Source organism: Dendrobates tinctorius, unplaced genomic scaffold (assembly GCF_039654945.1).
Source record: "Dendrobates tinctorius isolate UK_male_01 unplaced genomic scaffold, ASM3965494v1 ptg000265l, whole genome shotgun sequence".
Lineage (NCBI taxonomy): Eukaryota > Metazoa > Chordata > Amphibia > Anura > Dendrobatidae > Dendrobates > Dendrobates tinctorius.
Window position 1 is genome coordinate 11,861,818 of NW_027361932.1, and position 10,051 is coordinate 11,871,868.

The following is a 10,051-nucleotide window of genomic DNA, read 5'->3' on the forward strand; positions in this document are numbered from 1 at the left end:
CGAAACTAGGAGATACCTCCTTTCCACGGAATATGTGGAGGAGCTGGTCGGTGCAGTACGTGCCACCATGGGCCTAGAGGAGGAACCCATTGCACAGTCAGCACAGGACCGCATGTTCGGGGGAGCCGTAGTTTCCCGACAACCATTCCAGGGGTTGTGGAGCCAGAAAGTGAGTACAAAATCCTCAAACTTTAGGGAACTGAAAGCGGTGGAGAAGGCTCTCCTGGCAGCAAGACACCTAGTCCAGGGCCAGCATATCAGAGTCTACTCAGACAACATAACAACAGTGGCCCATCTCAGGCACCAAGGTGGCACAAGATCCAGCAGTCTAGAGAGCCTTTCGGGACGAATATTTTGCTGGGCCGAAAGACACCTCCGTTCTCTAACAGCAGTGCCACCTAAAGGGTACCTCCAATCTTCAGGCAGATTTCCTAAGCAGAAAATCCATCCAGCCTGGCGAGTGGAGCCTGAATGAAAGGATCTTTCAGAAGCTGGTCAACAGATGGGGCCTCCCAGAGGTGGATTTACTAGCCTCAAGAGAGAATGCTCAAGTGAGAAACTACTTCTCCCTGAACCCCGGGGACAGATCCCTAGGGGTAGATGCCTTTACCCACAAATGGAGGTTTCGTCTGGCATATGTCTTTCCGCCAGTTCCGATCCTTGCCGCAACCCTGAGGAAAATCCGGGAGGATCAAACCCCAACCATCCTAGTAGCTCAGCTATGGCCAAAGAGGAGCTGGTTCTCTCTAATTACAGAGCTACGGGTAGATGGGCCACTCCTCCTACCCCTGGAAGACGACCTTCTCTTGCAGGGCCCTCTACATCACCCAAACCTCCGGGGAATGAAGTTAGCGGCCTGGTTACTGAAACCCAGATCTTGAGGGCCAAGGGGCTATCAGAGGCAGTAATTAAAACCCTTCAGAAGTCTAGGAAACCGGTCACCAATGCCATATATAACAAAATATGGAAGAAGTTTTCCTCATGGTGTCTGCCAGATTTGCCTGACCCAGGAAACCCTAACATTTCCCGTATCCTGGATTTCTTACAGAGGGGTCTTGAACTAGGTCTAAAGCCTAGCCCACTGAAAGTACAGGTATCAGCATTAAGCTCTGTTTGACTGTGACTTGGCCAACCACAGGTGGATAAGAAAATTCATGACATCAGCCACTAGACTACATCCAAAGAAGCTAGTTGCCATTCCACCATGGGACTTGAATGTGGTACTTATGGGACTCACTCAATCACCCTTTGAGCCCTTGGCATCCTATACTTCTCAGCTCCACTCCTGTAAGGTGGCCTTCCTTATAGCAATAACCTCGGCAAGGCGAATAGAAGAGCTCCAAGCTCTCTGTCAGGGAACCCTACCTAACCAATAGAGATGATTCCATAGTTTTCTCCCTTGATCCATCGTTCCTACCAAAGGTTGTTTCTGACTTCCATAGATCACAGAATATAATTCTTCCCTCATTCTGTCAAAACCCAGCGAACCCTAAAGAAGAGATGTTTCATACGCTTGATGTAAAGCGCATAATTCTCCACTACCTGGAGTGTACCAAACCCTATAGAGTCGACCACAACCTATTCGTCCATACGTCTGGTCCAAACAAAGGAAAGAAGGTGGCAAAGAACACCATTGCCAATTGGATTAAGAAAGCCATCTCTGAAGCATACTTAGCGCAGAACATCACACCCCCTATGGGGATCAAAGCGCATTCAACGCGATCTACCTCTACTTCATGGGCTGAGAGGGCAGGCGCATCTTCAGAGCAGATTTGTAAGGCAGCAACCTGGTCCTCCTTACATACTTTCACTAAACACTACAGGTTGGACCTTGTGTCCAACAGGGATTTAGTCTGGCCGAAAAGTTCTTCAGGCTGTTGTCCCCCCCCCCCCCCCCGTCCCCCCCCCAGTGCAGTATAGGTTGTTATGCCTCCTATGCTGTCATGGAAGGTTGCTAGAGAAAATAGAATTAGACTTACCGGTAATTTGGTTTCTAGAAACCTTCCACGACACCACTATTTCCCTCCCTGTATTCTTGGACAAAATTCTGAGAATCTTAAGGTAACCGGTGCTATGGTGATCAGTTATAAGTCACTGGTGAGAGGGAGGTGGGAGGGACCTTTTAACCTCTCGTGCATCCTGTCCCCCATTAGGGCGTGGAGACAACCTCCTATGCTGTCGTGGAAGGTTTCTAGAAAGTCTAATTCTATTTTCTGTGTGTGGATCCACTATTACTCCCCAGCAACATGCCCGCTGTCTTGGGGTCATACTTGATTCTGAGCTTTCCTTTGCCCCCCACATTCGATCACTGGCTCACTCTTGTCATCTGCACCTCAAAACATTTCTAGAATTCGACCTTTTCTTCCTTTTGACTCTGCAAAAACTCTTACTGTTTCTCTTATTCATTCTCGTCTCGACTGTTGTAACTCTCTTCTAATCGGTCTCCCTCTTACCAAACTTTCCCCTCTCCAATCTGTCTTGAATGCTGCAGCCAGGATCATATTGCTCAACAATCGTTACACCGATGCCTCTACCTTGTGCCAGTCATTACACTGGCTACCCATCCACTCCAGAATTCAGTATAAACTTATTACCCTCACCCACAAAGCCCTCCATGGCTCAGCACCACCCTACATCTCCTCCCTTGTTTCAGTATACCACCCTACCCGCGCCCTCCGTTCTGCTGATGACCTGAGGTTAGCTTCCTCAATAATCAGAACCTCTCACTCCCGTGTCCAAGACTTTACACGTGCTGCGCCAATTCTTTGGAATGCACTTCCCAGGTCAATACGATTAGTCCCCAATCCCCACAATTTTAAGCGTGCCCTGAAAACGCATTTATTCAGACTGGCCTATCGCCTCAACACATTAACCTAATCTATCCCTGTGTGGCACAGCCAAAAGTTTTACCATAACCAGGTTCCCCGCATCATGTTCCCACTTGCTTTATGAATCCATTAGCGCTCTGTGTCTGTACTGTTACACACTTAACATTATGGCTGGTCCATACAATCAGGGCAACTGTTACCAAACACCTTTTGTGTCTACCTCTTTCCTCATAGATTGTAAGCTTGCGAGCAGGGCCCTCACTCCTCTTGGTATCTGTTATGATCTATGTGATTATTGTTATGCTGTAATGTCTATTGTCTGTACAAGTCCCCTCTGAAATGTAAAGTGCTGCGGAATATGTCGGTGCTATAGAAATATAATTTATTATTATTATAAGCCAAAACCACGAGTGGGAGAAAAATACAGAAGTGGTGACGTGTTTCTAATATACTTTTTCCTCTGGTTGTTTTACTCCAAGTTTTAGCTTACAAATACTGAGGTAAAAATACTGACCAAATAACGTGTGAACTAGGTCTAAAGGAGAAAAATGTGGCGCTGCAGAAAAGTAGGCTGTGTATACGATACATTTTATTGCAATTAGTGAAATTTCTTTCGGGATCAAGTGTTTCCAGTTGTATATGGAAGAGGAGTGTGAGGTGCTGCCGGAGGAGGTGACTATAAAGGAGAAAAGCTGTGCTGCAGAAAAATGCTGTGTATAAAGGAGGAGCGTGAGGGGCAGGAGGAGGTTGTGTAAAAAGAAGGAGCTTAGGGTGCAGGAGGAATAAGGCCCCTTAACTACCGCCATTAAAAGTCGTATTGGCAATTATTAAGGAGTTAATATTGTGTTAAAAAATTTTTTGCTTCAACAAAATGGCGCCGGTTGTATTTCATGTACGAGTGGGGGAGCGTTTCTATGTTCAACAGCGACAATTTATGTGCAATATAATCATTATAATTTGTTATAACTAACCACAGTTAGTTACTATGCCTGGGCCTGGAAGAATGGCAGAGGATCCCCAAATCCAGGTGTGAAAAAATTTGTTGCATCATTCCCAAGAAGACTCATGGCTGTACTAGCTCAAAAGGGTACTTCTACTCAATACTGAGCTAAGGGTCTAAATACTTATGTGATATTTCAGTTTTTCTTTTTTAATAAATTCGCAAAAATTTCCACTTTTTTTTCAGTCAAGATGGGGTGCAGAGTGTACATTAATGAAACAAAAAAATAACTTTTTTGAATTTACCAAATGGCTGCAATAAAACAAAGAGTGAAAAATTTAAAGGGGTCTGAATACTTTCCGTACAAACTGATATATATATTATATACCCTGCTCAAAAAAATAAAGGGAACGCTTAAACAACAGAATATAACTCCAATTAAATCAAACTTCTGTGAAATCAAACTGTTCACTTAGAAAGCAACACTGATTGACAATCAATTTCACATGCTGTTGTGCAAATGGAATAGACAACAGATGGAAATTATTGGCAACTAGCTGAAGAGCCCGGTGCTGTCCGGGCATAGTAACTACCTGTGGTTAGTTATAACAAATTATAATTATCCTCCATCCCATAGTCCCGTGCCCATATACCCATCATACATATCCACGATCCCATAGGCCCGTGCCAATATACCCATCATACACATCCTCCATCCCATAGTCGAGTGCCCATATACCCATCACACATCCTCCATCCCATAGTCCCATGTCCATATACCCATCACACATCCTCCATCCCATAATCCCATGCCCATATACCCATCATACATATTCTTCATCCCAAAGTCCCATGCCCATATACCCATCACACATCCTCCATCCCATAGTCCCATGCCCATATACCCATCATACATATTCTTCATCCCATAGTCCCATGCCCATAAACCCATCACACATATTCGCCATCCCATAGTCGAGTGCCCATATACCCATCACACATCCTTTATCTCATAGTCCCATGCCCATATACCCATCATACCTATCCTCCATCCCATAGTCCCGTGCCCATATACCCATCATACATATCCGCCATCTCATAGTTCAGTGCCCATATACCCATCACACATCCTCCATCCCATAGTCAACCATTATGGCATCATAATGAGCGGCGGGGCTTGCAACCTATGATGACATCAGCGTCGCCATGGCAACCATTATGACATCATAATGAGGGGCGGGGCTTGACACACACACACTTTTTCCCCCAGTATGTAGATAGGGGCAAAATTGTTTGGTGAATTGGAACGCGCAGGGTTAAAATTTCGCCTCACAACATAGCCTAGGACACTCTCAGGGTCCAGACGTGTGGCTGTAGCTGCGACGGTGCGGATGCCAATCCCGGACATACATACATATACACACACACACACACACACACATTCAGCTTTATATATTAGATTATCAAGACACACTCAATAAAGGAGTGGTTCTGCATGTGGGGACCACATCTCAGTACCAATGCTTTCTGGCTGATGTTTCAGTCACTTTTGAATGTTGGTTGTGCTTTCACACTTGTGGTAGCATGAGACGGACTCTGCAACCCACAGAAGTGGCTCAGGTAGTGCAGCTCATCCAGGATGGCACATCAATGCGAGCTGTGGCAAGAAGGTTTGCTGTGTCTGTCAGCGTAGTGTCCAGAGGCGGGGGGCGTTACCAGGAGACAGGCCGGTACACCAGGAGACGTGGAGGGGGCCGTAGGAGGGCAACAACCAGCAGCAGGACCGCTACCTCCGCCTTTGTGCAAGGAGAAGTACTGCCAGAGCCTTGCAAAATGACCTCCAGCAGGCCACAAATGTGCATGTGTCTGCACAAACGGTTAGAAACCGACTCCATTAGAATGGTCTGAGTGCCCGTCGACCTACGATGGGGGTTGTGCTCACAGCCCAACACCGTGTAGGACGCTTGGCATTTGCCACAGATTGGCAAATTCGCCACTGGCGCCCTGTGCGCTTCACAGATGAAATCAAGTTCACGCTGAGCACGTGACAGTCTGGAGCCGCCGTGGAGAGCGATCTGCTGCCTGCAACATCCTTCAGCATGACTGGTGGGTCAGTAATGGTGAGGGGTGGCATTTCTTTGGAGGGCCGCACAGCACTCCATGTGCTTGCCAGAGGTAGCCTACCATTGGGTACCAAGATGACATCCTCAGACCCCTTGTGATGCTGGTGCGGTCGGCCCTGGGTTCCTCCTAATGCAGGACAATGCCAGACCTCATGGGGCTGGAGTGTGTCAGCAGTTCCTGCTAGATGAAGGCATTGAAGCTATGGACGAGCCCACCCATTCCCCAGACCTGTATCCGATTGAGCACATCTGGGACACCATGTCTTGCTCCATCCAACGTCATGTTGCACCACAGACTGTCCATGAGTTGGCGGACGCTTGAGTCCAGGTCTGGGAGATCCCTCAGACCATCCACCGCCTCATCAGGAGCATGCCCAGGCATTGTAGGGGGGTTATATAGGCACGTGGAGGCCACACACAATATTGAGCATCATTTTGACTCGTTTTAAAGGACATTACATTCCACTTTAACTTTGTGTGTGACTCCAAATCCAGGCCTCTATTGGTTAATAAATTTGATTTCCATTGATGATTTTTGTGTGATTTTGTTGTCAGCACATTCAAGTTTGTACAGAACAAAGTATTCAATGAGAATATTTCATTCATTCAGATCTAGGATGTGAGGAGTGTTCACTTTATTTTTTTGAGCAATATATATATACATACACACACATATATATATATATATATATATATATATATATATATATATATACATACACACACACTAGATGGTGGCCCGATTCTAGCGCATCGGGTATTCTAGAGTCTCTGTTAAAATAGAAAATAGTGACATACTCACCTTCCGACGGCCCCCGGACTCTGTCCCTCCTCTCACCACGCTCCTGGCATCTTCCGGTCCCAGTAACGCTTTGTGCGAAACACTGCTGATGACGTTGCCCTCTCGCAAGAGTGACGTCATCTCCGGCCCTTCTCGCTAATCATTACTGGGACCGGAAGATGCCGGGAGCGTGGTGAGAGGCGGGACAGAGTGCGGGGGCCATCGGAAGGTGAGTATATAACTATTTTTTATTTTAACAGAGACTCTAAACTACCCGATGCGATAGAATCTGGCCATCATCTAGTGTATTATATTCATGTTACACCCGGAGCTGCTGTCACTGTTCTGCTTTTACCTAATGTATTGTAGTCCAGTTACACCCAGAGCTGCAGTCACCGTTCTGCACTTACCTAATGTATTGTACGCAAGTTACACCCAGAGCTGCACTGTTCTGCTCTTACCTAATGTCCTCCTGTTACACCCAGAGCTGCAGTCACTGTTCTGCTCTTATCTAATGTATTATACTCCTGTTACAGCTAGAGCTGCAATCACTGTTCAGATCTTACCAAATGTATTGTACTCCAGTTACACCCAGAGCTGCAGTCACTGTTCTGCTCTTACCTAATGTAGTGTACTCAAGTTACACCCAGAGCTGCAGTCACCGTTCTGCTCTTACCTAATGTATTATACTCGTTACAGCCAGAGCTGCAGTCACTGTTCAGATCTTACCTAATGTATTGTACTCCAGAATATGTACAGGACTGTGCCTGTGTAATGAGCGACACAGCAGTGATGCCTTTAACGACTGTAATGTGCCTGTACAATAAGCAATGCAGCCGTGCTGCCATGACGACTAAGCAACTGTCGCTGATTGGTCGCGGCCTAACTGCCGCGACCAATCAGCAAGGCCGGATTTCCATTACAGACAGAATTAGACAATTATATAGTAGATACATACACACATATATACAGTGGGGCAAAAAAGTTTTTAGTCAGTCAGCAATAGTGCAAGTTCCACCACTTAAAAAGATGAGAGGCGTCTGTAATTTACATCATAGGTAGACCTCAACTATGGGAGACAAACTGAGAAAAAAAAATCCAGAAAATCACATTGTCTGTTTTTTTTTTCATTTTATTTGCATATTATGGTGGAAAATAAGTATTTGGTCAGAAACAAGCAATCAAGATTTCTGGCTCTCACAAACCTGTAACTTCTTCTTTAAGAGTCTCCTCTTTCCTCCACTCATTACCTGTAGTAATGGCACCTGTTTAAACTTGTTATCAGTATAAAAAGACACCTGTGCACACCCTCAAACAGTCTGACTCCAAACTCCACTATGGTGAAGACCAAAGAGCTGTCAAAGGACACCAGAAACAAAATTGTAGCCCTGCACCAGGCTGGGAAGACTGAATCTGCAATAGCCAACCAGCTTGGAGTGAAGAAATCAACTGTGGGAGCAATAATTAGAAAATGGAAGACATACAAGACCACTGATAATCTCCCTTGATCTGGTGCTCCACGCAAAATCCCACCCCGTGGGGTCAGAATGATCACAAGAACGGTGAGCAAAAATCCCAGAACCACGCGGGGGGACCTAGTGAATAAACTGCAGAGCTGGGACCAATGTAACAAGGCCTACCATAAGTAACACACTACGCCACCATGGACTCAGATCCTGCAGTGCCAGACGTGTCCCACTGCTTAAGCCTGTACATGTCCGGGCCCGTCTGAAGTTTGCTAGAGAGCATTTGGATGATCCAGAGGAGTTTTGGGAGAATGTCCTATGGTCTGATGAAACCAAACTGGAACTGTTTGGTAGAAACACAACTTGTCGTGTTTGGAGGAAAAAGAATACTGAGTTGCATCCATCAAACACCATACCTACTGTAAAGCATGGTGGTGGAAACATCATGCTTTGGGGCTGTTTCTCTGCAAAGGGGCCAGGACGACTGATCCGGGTACATGAAAGAATGAATGGGGCCATGTATCGTGAGATTTTGAGTGCAAACCTCCTTCCATCAGCAAGGGCATTGAAGATGAAACGTGGCTGGGTCTTTCAACATGACAATGATCCAAAGCACACCGCCAGGGCAACGAAGGAGTGGCTTCGTAAGAAGCATTTCAAGGTCCTGGAGTGGCCTAGCCAGTCTCCAGATCTCAACCCTATAGAAAACCTTTGGAGGGAGTTGAAAGTCCGTGTTGCCAAGCGAAAAGCCAAAAACATCACTTCTCTAGAGGAGATCTGCATGGAGGAATGGGCCAACATACCAACAACAGTGTGTGGCAACCTTGTGAAGACTTACAGAAAACGTTTGACCTCTGTCATTGCCAACAAAGGATATATCACAAAGTATTGAGATGAAATTTTGTTTCTGACCAAATACTTATTTTCCACCATAATATGCAAATAAAATGAAAAAAAAAAAAAAAACAGACAATGTGATTTTCTGGATTTTTTTTTCTCAGTTTGTCTCCCATAGTTGAGGTCTACCTATGATGTAAATTACAGACGCCTCTCATCTTTTTAAGTGGTGGAACTTGCACTATTGCTGACTGACTAAATACTTTTTTGCCCCAATATATATATATATATATATATATATATATATATATATATATATATATATATATATATATACACATACACACACACACACTCTATAATCGTCTAATTCTGTCTAACGGAAATCCCGCGTCGTCCCGTGCCGCATAGCTCAGCCACGTTTACTGGACAAGTTCTGTCACTCATAGTGCCACGTAGTTCAGTCACGTTTACTGAAGACGTTCTCTTAGTCATAGTGCCACGTAGTTTATACTTCATATTTTACCTGGAAAATCCTGTGTATTCATTGCATTATTCTTAAATCTTCGTAAGTAAACTGCATACATATTCTAGAATGCCCAAAGCGTTAGAATCGGGCCACTATATACATATATACACACACACACACAAAACACACAGTACAGACCAAAAGAGTTTGGACACACCTTCTCATTCAAAGAGTTTTCTTTATTTTCAGGACTATGAAAATTGTAGATTCACTCTGAAGGCATCAAAACTATGAATTAACACATGTGGAATTATATAATTAACAAAAAAGTGTGAAAACAACTGAAAATATATCTTATATTCTAGGCTCTTCAAAGTAGCCACCTTTTGCTTTCATTACTGCTTTGCACACTGAACAAACTGTTAGCATTTGTATTATGGCAAAAAAAAAGTTCAGTAGGATTATCAGCTGTGTATCCACCAGACTTCTGCACAACGCAAATGATGGTCCCAACCCCATTTATAAGGCAAGAAATCCCACTTATTAAACCTGACAGGGCACACCTGTGAAGTGAAAACCTTTTCCGGTGACTACCTCTTGAAGCTCA